The 19300-nt window shown below is 37.7% G+C and overlaps 1 protein-coding gene across 3 annotated transcripts in view; it reads left to right on the plus strand.

Moving 5' to 3' along the window:
- The first annotated feature begins 596 nt into the window (after nucleotides 1–596).
- SYBU (syntabulin) overlaps nucleotides 597–19300 on the plus strand; it is a 114107-nt gene continuing 95403 nt past the window's right edge. Inside the window, exon 1 of one of the 3 annotated variants that reach the window (XM_082364319.1) lies at nucleotides 597–614. The gene's annotated coding sequence lies outside the window, so the exon portion shown is untranslated. Of the gene's footprint in view, nucleotides 615–798; nucleotides 1204–19300 lie in introns of those variants that run through there. The other 2 variants (XM_082364317.1, XM_082364316.1) reach the window with 2 other exon arrangements.

Raw genomic sequence — 19300 nt, forward strand, 5'->3', positions numbered from 1 at the left:
CTGCCCTTTGACCCTTAGTTATGGCTGGCCAGAAGGACGCAACCAGTTCCATCCTGAAGCTCTTTAGTAAAGCTGAATGTTCTTGATGGGGCGACCGAGGGCTCTTGGCAAGTCTGAGAGAAGAGAGTACCTTCCCACCAGTCTCTTCAAAAACCTACCTTCCCAGGAAAGCAGGCAGTGGGGCTAGTTTTGCATTTGGACTCACAAATTCGAACCCTTTTCTTCCCAGTGCCGAGGTTCCCCTCAGCCTTGCCTAAAATGAATGCACATTATATCTATATTAAAGAAGTCCAGGGTATTTTACCTTGTTTTTTAAGCGCAATTGCTATTTATGTCCTGAGAGTTAGAAAGTGAATGGCCACGTTTATCCCCAGGACCAGGAAATTCGGACAGAGACACTTTGTGTAGACGAGGCGCCCAAGGTCATTGGAGAAGTCGGAAAGAGCTCGTGGCTAAGTCTTCGCCCTGAGTTTTGGGCAGTGTTTCCTTCGCTGCCTCACACAGGCTGCGGTCGCCAGAGGAATTTTCCCGGGGAGAAAAGACACCTCAGGTCCACGCTGCGGTTTTCAGTGGTTTGCACGTCCTGCGCGGGGACAGGGCATTGGTTAACTGGGGTGAGTGAAGACCGCGAGGCGCACTCCAGCCTCAGCGACCCGGGGGATCCGGGCGGGCGTGAGAGGGAGGTCACGTAACGCACACCTTCCCGCCCTTAGCCCGGGATCCCTCCGCTGGCTGGAGCCCGGAGCCTCCGCAGTGCGCCGCCCGCACCCGAGAGGCTTCGGGAAACCGAGCCTGCGGCGCAGGCGGCTGGGGCCCTGGCGACTGGGACTGCGCCTGCGGGTCGGGAATCCCCCGGAGCAGGAGCGCGTCGCCGCGCCGCCCTTACCGGTGCTGGCCCTTTGGTCCCCGCCCTTCTCGCCCCTCGGTTCGCAGCCCCGGCCGCGGCCCAGCGGCTACAGAGGCCGAGGGGCCGCCACCGGATCCCAGCGCTCGGGCGGCGAAGGCACCACGTGTCCGGCCCGGGCTGGCGCGGGCCGAGCGGGCCGAGCGGGCCGTGCCCGACTCCCCGAGTCCGAGCGCACACCCGCGGAGGCGCCGGGTCCCATCCATACCCGACGCCGGCCCAGCCGGGCCCCGGCCTCCCTGGCGCGCGTGGACGCCTCTTCCTGGACGGCGCGATGGGGCCTTTCTGGGAGAGAAAGGGTAAGAGCAGGCGTCTGTGCGGGCTCTGCCGACAGTGCCCACGGGCGCGGGAGGGCCACTGATCCTCTGTGGTCCAATGAGGGCCGGGATGGATGCTCCGGACCCCGGGACCGCTCCTTCCAGTGGTGGCGGCGGGCCGGGGGTGGTTTCCAGGGTGCTGGGGACACACAGAAGAAGGTTGTGGAAAACGGGGACTCTGAGCAGAGGGAGGCTGAGGGGACAGTGTTCCTGTCCGGTTACTGAGATGGTCGAGCTGGACTCCTGGTTGCAGCGGGCACGGTGGACCGGGCCGTCGGTTGGTGGGGGGATGTCTCCCTTTAGTAATTGTCCTCGGGAGTGAGAGTGGGGCTTGGAAATGGTGCCTTTTGATAATGAAGTTTCGGTAAAGAATTGATGGTATCCAGAAAGAAAGCTTTGGTAGATCTCTCCAACGACGTGGATGGTCCAGAGTCCCCAGAGGACACTTTTCAAGTTTCTGCTTCCTTGGGAATTTTTCACCAGATTATTTGTGGTGAGGAGGGAGGACCCATTTTTCATCAATATGTTAGAAGGGCTCAGCTGATGAGCTCAAAACATTCTCGTGCTGGGTGAATTTAAAATAGGAGTGAATTGTAGAGAGGAAGAGATCTGTAAGGTTAAATTGGTGCGTGGGAAGAGATTCTTAAAGCTTTAAATGGAAGGCGCCACTTGGAATAAACTGCTTTCCTGTTGTTTTCCTCTTGTTCTCCGGTGTTGAGCAAGTAGTGACATCAAGGAAGGCAGGAAACTCCACTGCTAAGTTCCTGGCAGGTCCTCTGGTCCTGACCCCCGACCCTGGGCAGCAGAAGCAAAGAGCAGCTTCAGCGTCTGAATCTCCCTTCTCAGAAAAGGGCCAAATTCGAACCCCACAGTTCAAAATCTTCAACTTAAAGTTTCCACTGCAGCACTGCCAGCTCAGACGCTTGGCTGGGCACATATTAGAGATGTTTGCTTCTTCTTCCTCCAAAGGTGTTTTGGGGGCAAAGGAAGTCAGGTAATCACAGTGCCAAGTTTTCTCCACCTGTACATTTGGGAGAACAGCAGCACTTGTCCCCTTGAGAGATGGTTGAAATGATGTTTTTTACTTGCTTCAGATTTTTGAGCAGCAGTATATTATCATAATGCAGCTCTTGGTTTCTTGAGTTATGTGACAATGACACTATTTTAATGCATAAAACGTTTACAGCACACTGCTCAATCCTGGTTGATCTCCACATATTTAAATCAAATTTTATTAACTTGGTTTGCATGCAGTAGTCTTTAAAGTGGTATCATAATTGAGACCAAATAATCATATGAGTGCTTAAATGCTGGTGCCCTAAAAAAAAAAGTGCAAATCTTCATTTTTATAGACGAGCTACTGAGGCTGGCAGAGAGTAAGTAGCCCAAGAACATGAATTAGCCAGTGGCAAACTTAGAACCAGTCATCTCCTAACACCCAGTCCTGTAGTTTTCTCACATTTTAGTAAAAGTATGTAGGAGATAAGCATAAAAGAGTAATCTTACAATTGCCCTGATTGTCAGGGCTTAGAGATGGGGTTGAAAGGGTCTGTGACTATAAAAATGTAGCATGAGGGAGATCTTTGTCATGATGGAAAGGCTGTGTATCTTGATTATGATGATGGTTATATGAATCTACATATGGGGTAAAGTGTCATAGAGCTATACACACACATTACACTAATGTCAGTCTCCTACTTTTGACATTGTACTATAGCTATGTAAGCTATAATCATTGGGGGGACATCTCTGTACTCTCTTTACAACTTCCTGTGAATCTATCATTATTTCAAAATTAAAACTTTTTTCAAAATTCATTTTGTAAGTACATCAAATTCCAAAGCATTTTTCTCCATGGGAGAAGGCACTATTTCCAGAACTTCAGTTACTCTAGTATCCTTGTCAATGTTTATCATCTCTAAATACAAATTATAATATTCTTTACTTAATACTCTCATTTAAATTGGCACACATTTTTTTTTTACTCAGCCTTCATCTAAGGAATAATATCCATGAAATACCAGGTTTTGAGGTTAGTTACATCTCCAAATATGTAAAAATAAAGATGTAACTTTGAAAGAGACTTATTCACCTACAATTATCCCAACACTGGGTGTGCTGTCTAATGGCAAGGCTTTGGGAGGTGATCCAGGAAGTGGTGAGGAAGGCAAGCCCAGCTCTGCAGAACAGCTTGTGACCAGTGGTACAACGAGAGAGAGAACTAGGTCACCACACATCCCAGTTGCCATCTGAGAAATGACCTATCATTCCTTCTAGAAAAAGACAATTTTCATTAAGCTTTTTAAATTATAAAATATTCCTAAAATTACTTCAAGTCTTTATCAGAGTGGCGCATCTCAGCAGTATATTTAGCTCTGTAGAAGCTAGAAGCTATATTTGGCTTTTTATTCTATAATTTATGATAATGATTATTCAAGTTGTCTCCCAGGCTTAATCACCAAGTCATCCATATGTGGGCTTTTTCTGTCTCTCTTTTCAGAGCACATTAACTCATTTTGCTTAAACTATATGGCCTTTGGTTTGCTGTAGAGATCCCTTTGGGAAAAAAAGGGATGAGAAAACCTTGGCATTCTCAAAGTGAATTTTTAAAAACTGTATGAAAAAAAGATAGGTAGAGAAGTATAGAAGGACCATAACAACATTATTAAAATGCATTCCTAAAAAAATGCTTTTAAGAAACTTTAACTCATTGTGCCTCTGCTAGTTCTAAAATGAACTTTGATGACCAACAAACTTCAGTGAGAATGTTCACTCATCAGAAAGGGAAAAAAAAAAAAAGAAAACATTTTCCTATAACAATATATGGCTTACAAAGGCATTCTTCAGGGCCATGAGTTTTTTTCTTTAAATAATCTATTTTCAAGCATAAAAATTATCTATTGCCTTGTTTTTAACTTTGCTTCTCAAGAAACGTAGGCATGTCTCTTGGACAACTGGGAAATATCTTCCTAAACCTTCCAGCCAGCAAGATCCAGATTTGAGGGAAAAGAATATTGATTCTTTGACTGTGACTGAATCAATACAAGGAGAAATAAACTCAGTCACAACCTAACTCCCCCAGTTATTTCTGACCCTTCGGTATTTTTTTAATTTAAATTATCTACAAAATCAGATGGGATTATTTTGAATACATGGTAATTTTTTTAAATCATTTTTCTTATCCCTTCACCAATATGGATAGAAAAGCCCAAAATTGTACTAGAATAGATTCTTTCATGGGTCTGTACTAGACTTCAGCATGTTTGACACCTCGTTTTGGAATTAGTTCGCCACAGCATGATGGGATTTAAAAACAAAGGCAAGGTATTTTTCCTTCTATACTGATGTTGGAACAACCACTGCCAGTGTCAGATGATTTCATCCTCTTTTCTAATTTGTTTAGTTTGTGCAAAGCTGATCAAAGATAAGGTAGGGCATTTGGGCTGCTGAGTTACCAAAGTATTCAGAATGTTGGTGCCTGTGGAGTGTGACCACGTATCCCAGCCTATACTAGTTGACTCTGTATCCCATCTAGTTTAGCATGTTGCCCTAGCAGAATGGCAGGTGCATAATAAACATTTTAGAAAGAAAATTTAAATGAATAAATAAAAGTACTAGCTAACAACACCCGTTTATCACAGTGTCATGTGCTTTTCACCCAGAGTAACTTCATATCTTATGCTCAATACAGAGCAAAACTCCAGAATGAAGTTAGCACACAAAAATACACATTTGTAAAGTGCTCATATAACTTAGTGTCCAAACAGGGCAAACATAGCATGTAAACTCCATAAGAGCAAAGATTTTTGTTCCTATGGCACTCTTAGCACCTAGAACAGTGCTTGGCAATAGTAGGTTTTTAATAAATGTTTTCAAATAAATGAGTGAATGAAAGAAGACATGTATATACACAATAGTGTATTCACATTTATGAGAAAATATTAACATTAATTTCAAAATTCAGTTCCAGGTTATTTTCCCATATGGTCTTTTGAATTGCCAAATGGTGGTTAAGGTGAGTACTTCTAGCGTTATGCCCATGCCATCACTGGGAAGATCCAGTTTTCCTTATATTGAGATTAAATTTGAACTCATCTCATTGTAATGTCTGTACTGCCCCCTAGCCAGAAATTCTCAGTAATGATATGTGAAACCTTGTCACATGCCTCACCAAGGTCCATATGCTTTGCCACGTGTCCCAAGCTGGCAGCCTATGGGCCAGGTTCATTCTACAGATGTATTTTGTTTTGTTTTAAAATCAGGAGCATATTCATTAATAGAAAGTTGCAGTTAAATTTTTAAAAATCACAATGATTCACATAAAAATCCCAGATTTCTGGCTTCCCTGGGAAAATAACATCATTTAGGCCACTCAGCTCCTTTGTGTTAATTGTCTCGTCTAAGTAAACTTCTGCTTTTGTGACTTCTGTCCTGACCATTTCTCAGATTTACTAGTCTTTACCCTATCTGTAAAAAAAAAAAAAAAAATGCTATGCTTGCTAAGTTATTCTTTGAAGACCAAGCTGATTTCTGAATATCATTTTTTTCTTTTTCAAGTACTCAGAAGCCATCTTTTTATTAATTTGTTTCAGAATATTGCCTAATATTTTATGTTGGTCTCACCAAACACTGTTTTAGAGACTCTTCCTTCTAATTTGTGAAAATCAAAACTGTATACTTCATTTCTAGATTTCTGTTCCCTTAGCATCTCTCCTCATCTCCAGGTTCTTCAACAACATTAACAATCTTATAATCCTATTTGTAAAAGGTGAGATTATAAAGCCCAGGGCATAAATTGTCAAATGAACTAAATGCCTTAAGAGAAGCTAGTAGCATTAATTAGCCTGAGCTTTAGTATTCTCTACAAAGTTTTATTTTATGCCTTTTAGTTTGGAGATCATTTTACTTGATAGAGAAGCAAAAGAGTAGCTACAAACTTCTATCTTCTCTTAGCCATCCATCCATCAATGTTAAATGAACCGCAACAGGTAGTGAGTGTATACTTTTCTTTCTCCTCTCCCTTCAAGCATAATTAAAGTGAATAGTTTTCTCATCCTTAATATTTTTGCAAGTCATAGTTCAAAATTGGATTCCAGTTTTCCTGACACTATGAACCAAAGTTTTGCTGTATCAAGTGTTCTTGGGAGCAGAATGTTGGATTTTTCAATTTTTCACATAATAATAATAGTATGTATTATAATATTTAGCTCAGATTTTAAATTGATTAAACACCATTATTTTGTCTGATACCTGGTGATGATGTGAGGGAGAGATTACAAAATAATATCCTGAGTGACCCTCTGAATTAAATCTGTAAGATGAATACAGGAAGGAAAGGAAGTGACAAGTTATCTAATTCTCTGAAACTGTGGAATAAAATACGAACTTACTCTCAGAAGTGCACATATTTTCTTATTCCCTGAAGGAAACTGCAAACCTTTGGTGACCCAACCACAGACAGTTACCTGAATTTAAAACCACAAAAATCAATTTAAGTTCAGCTTACTAACACTGAGCATTTCCTTCCCAAGGGCAGAACTGACATCTTTTGTAGGACAAATGAAGAATGGGGTGGAAGGTAATATTAACCTGTCCTCTCCCTTCTTCCTTGGTTTAACCTGTGCCCAGGGAAACTCAATTCATAATTTCATCAATTTCACACCATTAGTACCCATTAAATTAACTTTAAAAGGTACGGTATAATAGTCTGAATGAGTAGGAGCCATTAAACCTAATGGCACTTAAATGCATTTATCACAGTGATGCATGTCTTTAAAAGGGCCATTATGTTTTTCCATGAGATAGAAGGGGTTTGAAAGTGTAAACTTTATATTATCCAGCTGAACATTCTTTAGTGTTTATTTTTTCCTTAAAACATATTAAAATGGAAGATGGTTACCATAAAGTTATTCCTTACATTTCAGCCTAAGGGGAATGTTTCCTGTGTCTCTCAGAAGGCTGAGTGCTCTCAATGCTTTGTCCATGGTGCTGAAACTGGCTCTACCTCAGTGACCCCACCACAGGAACAGACAGAAAGGAAAAAAAAAAAGGATTGATATTTCTTCCAGTTAACGACTTACAAGAATACAAATATTGACTTAGAAATGAATGCATTGTTCAACTTTATAATCAGCATAGCAAGAAAATTTGCACATATTATAAGTTTGTGTATTTGAGTAGTGTGCAAAATGGAGGCTAAATTGGCAAATATTTGTTTTTAACCTATTTGAAGTACAGCTTGGGAATTTTTATCATTTTGCTCCTACAATTCTTTTATTCGTTAAAGTACACCAATAGCAATGATATTTAACTTTTGTCAATTTCTGTTTGTTTTTCAAAAACTCTTCATTTTGGATTTTCTTAAGCCCATAATAATGCTTTCTCTCTGATTTTTATTAGAATAAACACTTTGGGCATTCTTCATACAATTTCAAACCACAGGAAAAAGCGATATATCTTCAAATAATGGACCAATATTTGAATTACCTGTTATAAGTATAAAGAACATTTATTATCAGTTACAATTTAAGTCAATGAATATTTAATACATATAACTATAAGGATTACAGAGAATTTTGATATATGGCTCTTACCCCTGAAAAGCCTAAAACTGAATAATTATTACATGTATATGTAAAATAACACAAGCAGTATATATCATTAAAATTTAAGCTAACTGAGGGACTGGATCTGCTTGCCATTTTCACTGCTTTGTCTCTAGCATGTAACGCAGTTCCTAACACACAGTTGGCACTCAATAAATATTTGTTAAATGAATTAGAATATGAATGAATAAGTACAAAAGGAGCTAGAATTGGTGGCACCAATCAGATGTCACTGATTTACAGTTACTTTCTTTAGAGGAGGCATGCATGCTCCAGTTATCAAGTTATAGAAACTGATATACATTCATCTATTTTTCGCAATGTATTAAATTACCAAGAGCAAAAATAATGGCTAACATCATTTTAGTATGCATTAAATGTGAGGCATTTTTAAAGTGCTTATCTATGTCACTCCACTACAACTATTATAATTCCCTTTTTATAAATGAGGAGAGTTAAATGACTTTCTTAAGTAACCTAGTCAATAGTAATGCAGAACCAAAACTCAGAACTAAGTCTGAGCTCTTAGCCATTACTTTACCAAAATCCCAACCTATTTTTGAGCATTCAAGGGCCTTTGTAAATTCCATATCATCATATAAATTCTAGATCTTTGGAAATCTTTCTCTTGACCTGTTTATGAAAGGTTTCTTACCTTCACAACCTTCCTTTTCCAGCTTGTAGTGAAGAAGTCACTTTTCTCCCTCTTTATAGTGGCAAAAAGGAAAGGTTATTCACAGGGTAAAGCACAAAAGCCAAGATGCAGAGGAATCCTTTGGGTTTATATGGAAGTAGAGAAAGAAATGATGCAGTGGAAAAAGAATAGTTAGGCCTCTCTACCCTCTGCTCCCAGTTGAGACTGCTTTTTTGGGGGGAGGCGGGAGCTACAGAACAGTGATAATTTTCTGGCTGTTGGTCTGTTCTCTTTTACTTCTTTTTGTAGTGAAGTAGCTGTGGCATGGGGTTCAGCCAAAGTCTTGAGGAAAAATGTTCCAGGCAAAGAGACTTATTTTGTCTTTCCAGAAAGACCAATATCAAACAAATTGGGGGTGTAGACCAATTCTTTTTTATACAATTATATTAAACTTATTTACTGGTTTCATTAAGAAATCTATTAGGTCATTTTCTCACACTACTTCCCAATCTGATATTTATGTTGCATTTTTGAGATCAAAACTTTTCAATCCAGCATTTATTATTTAGCTGTCACCACTTATCATCACTGAAGTTTGTCCAGAAAATTCATCAACCATCTTGAACTCAACTCAAAAGTCATAGTATTGATCACATGCCATAAAAGAGTACTAGGAAAATAGATGTAGTAGAGTAGTTGTATTAAATACATACAATTCTTACCATTCATAAATTTGCATTCTGATATACAGCTAAGAAACTTAAAAATGAAAAGTAAATGAAACCCAGTAGTGCTAAAAACATTCCATGTCCTGGCAATACCTAAACATTCATTTTCCTCCTTGGAAAAGGCAAAAACAATCTGATTTTCCTTGCTGAAGTAATGATAAAGTTATGCAACAGATGAAGTGACTGATATATTATTGATGTGCTCATCGGTAAATATCTACAGAGACTTGAAAATTAAATATATGATGGCTTGATCACTTGCTCTAAAGAGTTTGGCCCCAGTTATTGAACTATGTAACCTGTTATCTAATTTTCACATATAAAGGGAGGAAAACAAACGTCATCAACTGTGTAGACAGTGACGAGATAACACAAGACATTTTAAAATTATTTTTAAAAAATTAAGATTAAATAGTAATCATCTGCTTTATATTCCTCCTGTATAATGAAAAACAGCATTAAAAATGATTTGATATTAAACTTCTCCTATACTTTAAAACATATGTTAACACATGAATAAATTACACTGTTAGGTTTTTTTTTCTCTTCATGGCCTTAACTTTTTCATTGCATTTTTCTTCCCATTATGCTATGCCTTGATCTATATTTCACTGCCCTAAGGAATTTCTTTTTCTTTTTACCTCCTGCTTTTATCTGCCAATGAAAATTTTGCACACTAGGGAGAAGAAAGAGGTGGGAAAAAAATTCAAAGACACATTCTTGACTTCCTTAATGGGCATTCACAAGAAGTGGAAAATTTGTTTTCTCAATGTCTCTAATATCTTTCAAAGAATATGAGATAGCATTAATGTGACCACAAATTTCCAACTGTTCAGATTGACACAGTCACTGTGTGGCTTGTTTTACTAGTACACAAGGGAGGTCCCATCTCTGGAACTTATTTTTTTCCCCATAAGGTATTTAAGCTGGAAGCTTTGTCAGACTGCATCCGTGTTTCCAGAGCTAGCAGGAATGCAAACTGTGCTTTTAGCATTAGCATTCTACTTAGAACAAAGGGAGGCGCCCAGAAGCACTACACACCAGTGCAGATTCCTCTGGTTTCCCCATAGAGGGTAGCCACAGCCATCTGACTCTTGAGTTCATTTAAACGCATCTCCAAATCTTGGCTCAAAAACTGAAGCCTCAGATAGCTCTTTATATTTGCCTGAGCCAGTGCTTTTTGATTACTTCTCCTTCCCAATAGGTAAGTTTGCTTGTGGTGATGAGGGAGGAATACTTGTTTTGCTAGGGAGTTATATTTTGGGTCAAGGATTTGTCATAAAAATATTAAGGAAGGTGTGGTTAGCTAAACCACATTTTATAAAATGTTGCTTATTTTTCCAGAGAAGCCAGTTGTTTTAGAGTTGTAAGAAATCTGTAGAAAATTTGTTTCCAAGTGAGAATTTAAACAATGAAGAATTTACACTGCCTGATTAATGATTCTTGCAAAGAAATTGCAAATCATGTCTTATGAAAATTAACCCTTATTTGTCACTTCGGTGACAGGCAGCTTTCTTTTTATCAAGTCACATAAAATTACTTCCTGTGTTCTTCACCGTGAGTATCTCTGATCTGGTTGACAAGGAGAGAACTGCTAACGAGAGTGGCATATAGCCATTCCTACAAGTGCCAACTAGATAGCAGTTGAGTGAGTCATTGAGTTTCAATGAATTTCTATCCAGAGTTTATTACAGACTTGATAATTTCATACTGCAGGCTTTGCTTTAGAATGTAACTGAGAAATAATGCTCTTGATCTAGAAGCATTTTTTTTTTTTTTGAATTTTTGGCTGTGTTGGGTCTTCGTTGCTGCGTGCAGGCTTTCTCTAGTTGTGGTGAGCGGAAGCTACTCTTCAGTGCGGTGCGCGGGCTTCTCATTGTGGTGGCTTCTCTTGTTGCAGAGCACAGGCTCTAGGCGCGCGGGCTTCTGTAGTTGTGGCGCGTGGGCTCAGTAGTTGTGGCTTGCGGACTCTAGAGTGCAGGCTCAGTAGTTGTGGCGCACGGGCTTAGTTGCTCCATGGCATGTGGAATCTTCCCAGACCAGGGCTCGAACCCATGTCCCCTGCATTGGCAGGCAGAGTCTTAACCACTGCGCCACCAGGGATGCCCTAGAAGCATTTTAATTAAGTTAATTTGAGTGTGATATGTTAGTTGTTTTGAGATTGTACAAATGGAATGCTTCTGTAGCATATGAGAGTTTATACATGCTGTCCTGGTTGGGAGCTGTCAGATATTAGGGTTAAAGTGTCTTTCTGCTGTTAAGTAGAAGTGCTGTATTATTTGTTGCTAAACTATGTAGTATGCAAATTTTCAAAAATAACTACCATGAATTTAGTAATCTGATTTACAAGTTGATGGAGGCTCTTGCAAGCGAAACTGGATTTAAATATAGCTGTTTTCCTACAGGCTCCAATACCAGTTGACATTAAGTGGATGTCAACTGAGCTCCCACCCCTGCAAGGGGGGAAGGGTTATTTCCGGCTGCCCTAAGGCAGCTTTCTCTCCAATAAGGCTTATACTGTTTTTGCAGAAGTTCAGAAATCTATCCCAAAGGGATGGTGATTATTGTTACTATTCGAGTTATCTCATTGCTTGTAACATAAAGAGCTGTCATACTTGTGCTGTCCCTAATTCTTCACACCCACTTGGTACCCCAAACCTCATCTTATTTGAAGTCACGTGGGTGCAATCGCAAAGCAACTGCAAAAGAATAGTGCCCGTGTTGTGGATGGAAACTAAGAGCCATGTTTTCCAACCTTAGCTGCATATTAGAATCACATGGTGGCCCCTGGGCATTAATTTTTTTTAAGTTTCCCAGGTAATTCTAAGATTTAGTCAAGGTTGAGAACCACTGCTTTATACCTGCATAATTTTTTAAAGTCCTTTGAAAATGGTCTCCCATCTACCCCAGACAGCAATATCGGATACTAAAGTGATTTATCTATTTTTGAGGAGTTGCGGAGGGGGTTATCAAGTTTAACCCAACAATCTTCAGTTACAAGGCATGACAAATAAAATTCATAAGGCTGAAAATGTGTTTAGCTTTGAGAATGCAAAGTAAGATGTTTCATCTAAATGCTGGTGTTTCCAGAGTCAGATATGGAAAAGTAAAATAAAAAAGTGTTCAATTTTACTTTTCCCTGTCTCATATCTATAACTAAATATACCAAGTAGTGTTTTCAGTTATTCAGCAATGCTTATCACACTTCTATCCCCGAGACCCATTTCAGTCTGTAGTTTGGGAAACACCCAAACCACTTTCCTCATGTAGAACTAGTACTTTACTTAGAGGGCTACTGAAAGAATTAAAGAGGTAATAAGTATTAAAATGTCTAGTATGGTGCCTGACACACAGCAGATGATTAATCTAAATTAGTTTTCCCCTTCCTTTTTCAGATTATTTATTTTAACATTAAAATATACCAGATTAACCTTCAGGCAATAGGTATGGAAAAACTATTATGTCCCATATAGTATGCTAATTCCTCTTTTTTTTTTTTTAAGTGGATTAATTCAGAGCTTTGCCTGGAATATGGTGTGTATTTCTTTTAATTCATTAAAGAATAATTAAAGGAATTCAGAGTAACTAAGAAATCATGCAGAAAATGCAAGGTTTATTAATTTGCCTAAATGTTATTAAAAGCAGGAAAAGGAAATGACTAAAATGCATCCTTCTTTTGGTAATAATGGCAAATATACTGCAGAAAGCATTTACAATTATGTGAGTGCTCTCATATTTTTTTTATTGAAAAGTTTCCAGGGATTAATTTGTATATTTTGTTTTTAAAGTGTCTTCAGTTTTCTTAGTTTTGTGAACAACCCTTATTATTTATTGAGACAAGTTCTTTAAAAGGCTTCCAACTCAAATCTTAACTCATAGGTACACCACTTGCCTCTGTCCAACCGAGTACATATTTCTAGCTCCATTTTCCTTTATCTTCCTTAATAAAGAGGGGGAAAGAGAGAGAGAGAGAGAGAGAGAGGGATTTTTCTACAACGCATATTCTGAGATCTTGGCCAGTGTAAATGTTGGTAACAACTGGCTGCTCCCAAAGCAATCCACTAAATGCCAAACTGACACGCTCTTAATTATACAGAAAATCTCATTCCCTCTTGGGTACCATGTACACAGCTCAATTTATTAAGAAAATATTTAAGTCATTTTTAATCATACAACTTCTGAACATCAAGCTATAAATCTTAATACAGAAATTACCTTACTTTTTCTACTTCAGTTGAATTCTCGAATTCATGTATCAAAAACTTGACCCTGTATTGTGAAATTGGAGTTAGACTACTGCTACTGATACTGAGACCCCAGAATCTTAAGTTGCTCAGCTACGGTTTATTAAATGCACAGCAACCTTGAACTGACAGACATGCTTGACGTCCTTTCTCATTATGATAACCAACTACATGAGAACTTAATTTATTATGTCAGTAATTGTTATCCTGAGATAACAGCTAACTGAATCTATCTCAGATATAGACAGAAGTGCATACACGAAGAGGTTACTTCTAAAATTTATTTTTGTTTCTTTGTTTTATTTTTAATATTTCATTCATGCCTGATATTAAATAGATGGTTCAGGGGAAAAATACACTCTGATATTAAGGAAAAAAGTTTTCATTCCTATTCTTAAATTACATAGTATATTTTTAGCACTCAATTTATAAGTTTATTTTGACTTCATCGATGAGTTTTTCAAAAAGGTTTACACTAATAGGAGAGGAACACACTATTCTCATTTTAAAAATTAAATATTAATAAAGTACCCACAGCATCTTCAATGCATATTAACTCATAAGCCTAAATCAGCTTCCTTATGCAAGAAACATAAATCCAGTTTATATAAGTAAATAAATAAGTGACATGAACCCTCCCTAAATTGAATTAGAGAAGCTTTTATTTTCATATTTCAGAAAATAATATTTCTGAAACACATAAACAAAACTAGTTTGAAACTTTTCAAATGCTGTAATTACTGTTCAGTTGTTTTAGGGTAAAGTGCTATTGGAATAGTGGTAAAGTAAACCACTTTTTACCAAGGTAAAGTGGAACTTGGTACCCTCTGGAGCATTACTATAAGAATATGTCTAAGGAAGGCCATCTGCCATCTTCATGGAGCTTCCCTCCAGCCCCCAGTGAAAGAGATTCTTTGAGGTTTAGGCTGAGTGTACTTCTCAGAGGACACATCTGAGAGAATGCTCTGTGTGTATATATTCCTTCTATCTCTAATGGTATGAATAATAAATAAGAAGCTTATGAAATATGCACTCACATAGCTTTCCTCTCTTTTTAAGAAAACACTATGCCACACAAAAGGAATTATTATGAGGAGAAAAACCAGCATTATATTTGAGGTCAGGATTTTCATACTTAATTACTATGCTGTAAATTGCAAAGGGACAGTAGCATCATCTAGGAAATTTATAATTTGGGAGGTGTTATCTCGATCATTTCTTTTAAAAGAACCTGTAGATTCTGTTATCCCTTACAGCACAAATAGGAGAAATTCTATATTAAGATTCCTTTTGATAGCTTCATAAAGTAAATTCTCTCTCACTTGCTCTCTCTTTTTAGAGAAAAATAGAAAATAATTGCTTTATACCCTAAATTATATTATATATGGAAGAAAAGGAGGGAGGGAGGCAAAGGGAGAAAAGAAAGGAAGGAATCAGGGTTGTTTGCTATAAACTGATATCCTGGCAGAGATAAAGCAAGTGTTCTTTAACTTAAAATTTTATTTAAAGATAGTCTATTTAAACACCAATGTTAGAAGTGAACCACCATTTATATCTTCATTCAATAGTAGTCACAAAACCAAAAAATAATGATATAATAGGCTCATTAAAAATAGTATTATAGGAACTTCCCTGGCAGTCCAGTGGTTAAGACTCTGTGCTTCCACTGCAGGGGGCACGGGTTCGATCCCTGGTCAGGGAACTAAGATCCCACAAGCCATATGTGGTGTGGCCAACAAATAAAAATAAATAAAATTAAATTTAAATTAAAATGTACATGTAAAAAATTTTTTAAAAATAGTGTTATAGGCAAAACGTTATAGTAAGTGTTGAGGCATTTAGAAATTAAATGAGCTAGTATATGTGAAAATGATTTGTAAAACTAAAATATATAAGGTAATATTATTAAAGTTGTATTTTTCTGGAATTTTCGTTTTGTAAATATGAAAAGTCTGATTTTTAAAATTTCTTTAAAGTAGAGTTTAACCTTTTTAATGTTCAGTTTTGATATTTTTATTGGTATATGATGCATACATATAGATGTTGGTAATAGCCAGTAACAGAAGTTAATTTCTACATCATGGAAATTTATTTATTTATTAGAGTTCTGTTCATAATTCTGTTACTATTACTAAGTTTTCTTTCATTTGGCCTAAACTCACTAATCCCCTACATTTATACTGAAAATAAATGTACCTATGATGATTTTTTTATACAGCAGATTCTTATTAGTCATCAATTTTATACACATCAGTGTATACATGTCAATCCCAATCGCCCAATTCAGCACACCATCATCCCCACCCCACCGCAGTTTTCCCCCCTTGGTGTCCATATGTCTGTTCTCTACATCTGTGTCTCAACTTCTGCCCTGCAAACCAGCTCATCTGTACCATTTTTCTAGGTTCCACATACATGCGTTAACATACGATATTTGTTTTTCTCTTTCTGACTTACTTCACTCTGTATTTTTCTTGTTTCTTGAGGTAGGCTTGTATAGCTATAAACTTCCCTCTTAGAACTGCTTTTGCTGCATCCCATAGGTTTTGGATCATCGTGTTTTCATTGTCATTTGTCTCTAGGTATTTTTTGATTTCCTCTTTGATTTCTTCAGTGATCTCTTGGTTATTTAGTAACGCATTGTTTAGCCTCCACGTGTTTGTGTTCTTTACATTTTTTTCGCTGTAATTCATTTCTAATCTCATAGCATTGTGGTCAGAAAACATGCTTGATATGATTTCAATTTTCTTAAATTTACTGAGGCTTGATTTGTGACTCAAGATGTGATCTATCCTGGAGAAGGTTCCACGTGCACTTGAGAAGAAAGTGTAATCTGCTGTTTTTGGATGGAATGTCCTATAAAGATCAATTAAATCTATCTGGTGTATTGTGTCATTTAAAGCTTGTGTTTCCTTATTAAATTTCTGTTTGGATGATCTGTTGATTGGTGTACATGTGGTGTTAAAGTCCCCCACTATTATTGTGTTACTGTCGATTTCCTCTTTGATAGCTGTTAGCAGTTGCCTTATGTATTGAGGTGCTCCTATGTTGGGTGCATATATATTTATAATTGTTATATCTTCTTCTTGGATTGATCCCTCGATCATTATGTAGTGTCCTTCCTTGTCTCTTGTAACATTCTTTATTTTAAAGTCTATTTTACCTGAAATGAGTATTGCTACTCCAGCTTTCTTTTGATTTCCATTTGCATGGAATATCTTTTTCCATCCCCTCACTTTCAGTATGTATCTGTCCCTAGGTCTGAAGTGGGTCTCTTGTAGGCAGCATATAGATGGGTCTTGTTTTTGTATCCATTCAGCAAGCCTGTGTCTTTTGGTTGGAGCATTTAATCCATTCACGTTTAAGGTAATTATCGATATGTATGTTCCTCTGACCATTTTCTTAATTGTTTTGGGTTTGTTTTTGTAGGTCCTTTTCTTCTCTTGTGTTTCCCACTTAGAGAAATTCCTTTAGCATTTGTTGTAGAGCTGGTTTGGTGGTGCTGAATTCTCTTAGCTTTTGATTGTCTGTAAGCTTTTGATTTCTCCATCGAATCTGAATGAGATCCTTGCCAGGGAGAGTAATCTTGGTTGTAGTTTCTTCCCTTTCATCGCTTTAAGTATATCATGCCACTCCCCTCTGGCTTGTAGAGTTTCTGCTGAGAAATCAGCTGTTAACCTTATGGGAGTTCCCTTGTAGGTTATTTGTCATTTTTCCCTTGCTGCTTTCAATAATTTTTCTTTGTCTTTACTTTTTGCCAATTTGATTACTATGTGTCTCGGCGTGTTTCTCCTTAGGTTTATCCTGTATGGGACTCGCTGCGCTTCCTGGACTTGGGTGGCTATTTCCTTTCCCATGTTAGGGAAGTTTTCGACTATAATCTCTTCAAATATTTTCTCTGGTCCTTTCTCTCTCTCTCTTCTCCTTCTGAGACCCCTATAATGCGAATGTTGTTGCATTTAATGTTGTCCCAGAGGTCTCTTAGGCTGTTTTCATTTCTTTTCACCCTTTTTTCTTTATTCTGTTCTGCAGCAGTGAATTCTACCATTCTGTCTTCCAGGTCACTTATCTGTTCTTCTGCCTCAGTTACTCTGCTCTTGATTCCTTCTAGTGTAATTTTCATTTCAGTTATTGTATTGTTCGTCTCTGTTTGTTTGTTCTTTAATTCTTCTAGTTCTTTGTTAAACATTTCTTGCATCTTCTCAATCTTTGCCTCCATTCTTTTTCCGAGGTCCTGGATCATCTTCACTATCATTATTCTGAATTCTTGTTCTTCAAGGTTGCCTATCTCCACTTCATTTAGTTGTTTTTCTGGGGTTTTATCTTGTTCCTTCATCTGGTACATAGCCCTTTGCCTTTTCATCTTGTCTATCTTTCTGTGAATGTGGTTTTTGTTCCACAGGCTGCAGGACTGTAGTTATTCTTGCTTCTGCTGTCTGCCTTTGAGGCCAGCTCTCTTTAAGAGTTGCTCAGGAAGCGATAACACACGCAATGAACTTGAGCCTTGGCATAAAAGATACGAATTTGAGTGCCATTTCTACCAGATAAATCAATTTGGACAAAATCTGTCAACACTTTGAGCTTCAGTTTTCTTAATTTTCAGGTATGAGTTATAATACCCACCTCAAGCAACTGTTTAGGGTTAAATGAGAGAATTTTCGTTAAGTGTACTATAGTGTTTACCAACAAATATTAGGTATTGATATTACCAGTGATAAGAATAATGGTTCTTTAAGCCTTTTTTTCTTTTTTAAACTGTTACTTTTTTTTTTAAACAAACCACCAGAGGGTAGTAGAGAACAAATAGTTTGTATACATTGTTCCAGGTGCTGCCTCTGTGACATTACCATGTTCTTGTCCTCATAATACATCTATCTACCTCTTCTGTCATTTCAGAATAAACATATAAGCTTAAAAACATAGAATAAGCTTTCACTATTCTTAAATATCCAAATTTTACATATGGCAGGAAATAGGCTCTACTAAGTATAAAATGCTTTATTACTGAACTGTCTTAAAGGAGAAAAAGAAATATAAATCTTGCTTTGAAGCATTTTATTCATACACAGTGTTTTATGTGGTTGAAAATGTTTCAGGTTCTATTTAAAACATGAATTACTACGTCTTCTTTGTGATACTACCAAAAGATACCAAGTTGATGGTAGTGAAGTTTTAGTCCCTTTCTTGTTTATTTAGGGAGTACAGGTCATTACAAAAACAATTTCAATAAATACCCTGAAATATATCTAAGGGGTTTCAAGCTGCTACATCTTTTCACTCTCTATTGCATATAATGGTTGTGTATGAAAGCCTACATTATCATTATGATATATCAGTTCCCGGTAAAAATGATGTGGGATATTTAACTTTACATTAGAGAGCAAGCTAAAACAAGATCATTGAGATTGAAGAGGTGGGACACGAGAGATTATTATGTAAATCTAATCTATTTTACAAAGGTTACACGCTCTTAGGAAAAGCAGAGACAGATAATAATATTAATGGATTTGTACTCTGAAACTAGAGCTCATACTAATACTTGTAAATATATAATTTTTAGACTTTGAATAGAGTAGTAGTTCTCAATCAAGGGCAATTTTGTGCCCCAGGGGACATTTGGCAATGTCTGGAGATATTTTTGATTTGTCAAGACCTGTTTGAGGACAGATGGGGGGGTGATGCTACTGGAATCTAGTGAATAGAGGCTGGAGATGCTGCTCAACGTCGTACAATGACGGAACATTCCCCCCGCCCCCGACAACAAAGAATTATCAGGCCAAGTATATTAATAGCACTGCTGCTTAGAAACCCTGGAATAAAGCCGTGAACTTTCAAAGACTATGTTGTGTCGTTGGATATTTTCCTATT

Source organism: Balaenoptera borealis, assembly GCF_965194805.1.
Source record: "Balaenoptera borealis genome assembly, chromosome: 17".
Classification (NCBI taxonomy): domain Eukaryota; kingdom Metazoa; phylum Chordata; class Mammalia; order Artiodactyla; family Balaenopteridae; genus Balaenoptera; species Balaenoptera borealis.